Source organism: Arachis stenosperma, chromosome 5, assembly GCF_014773155.1.
Source record: "Arachis stenosperma cultivar V10309 chromosome 5, arast.V10309.gnm1.PFL2, whole genome shotgun sequence".
In the NCBI taxonomy this organism is placed as follows: domain Eukaryota; kingdom Viridiplantae; phylum Streptophyta; class Magnoliopsida; order Fabales; family Fabaceae; genus Arachis; species Arachis stenosperma.
In genome coordinates this window covers 38981613-38982045 of record NC_080381.1, presented here as the reverse complement: position 1 = coordinate 38982045, position 433 = coordinate 38981613, and the positions used below count along the sequence as shown (strand labels likewise).

At 40.4% G+C, this 433-nt stretch overlaps 1 non-coding gene across 1 annotated transcript; it reads left to right on the top strand.

The window, feature by feature from the left end:
- Nucleotides 1-270: 270 nt before the first annotated feature.
- On the top strand, nucleotides 271-378 carry LOC130984818 (small nucleolar RNA R71). The gene has a single exon (XR_009088725.1). It is a non-coding gene; the product is annotated as a small nucleolar RNA R71 (small nucleolar RNA).
- The last annotated feature ends 55 nt before the right edge of the window (nucleotides 379-433 follow it).

Below are 433 nucleotides of genomic sequence, written 5' to 3'. Positions count from 1 at the left end.
AATTGACTTGTTGAGTCAATATCTTGTTCGAGCCAGAATGGCATTCAGAGCATCAATCTCAATAACTCCTTTCTTCTGATTTGTCCCTTTGTTCACAGGATTCCTTTCAGAAGGGTACATGAATTGGTTATTTGCAACCATTTCAATAAGCTCTTGAGCTTCTGTAGGCGTCTTCTTCAAATGAAGAGATCCTCCAGCAGAGCTATCCCAAGACATCTTGGATAGTTCAGAGAGACCATCATAGAAAATACCTATGATGCTCCGTTCAGAAAGCATGTCAGAAGGACATTTTCTGATCAATTGTTTGTATCTTTCCCAAGCTTCATAGAGGGATTCTCCATCCTTCTGTCTGAAGGTTTGGACTTCCACTCTAAGCTTACTCAATTTTTGAGGTGGAAAGAACTTTGCCAAGAAGGCATTGACTAGCTTTTCC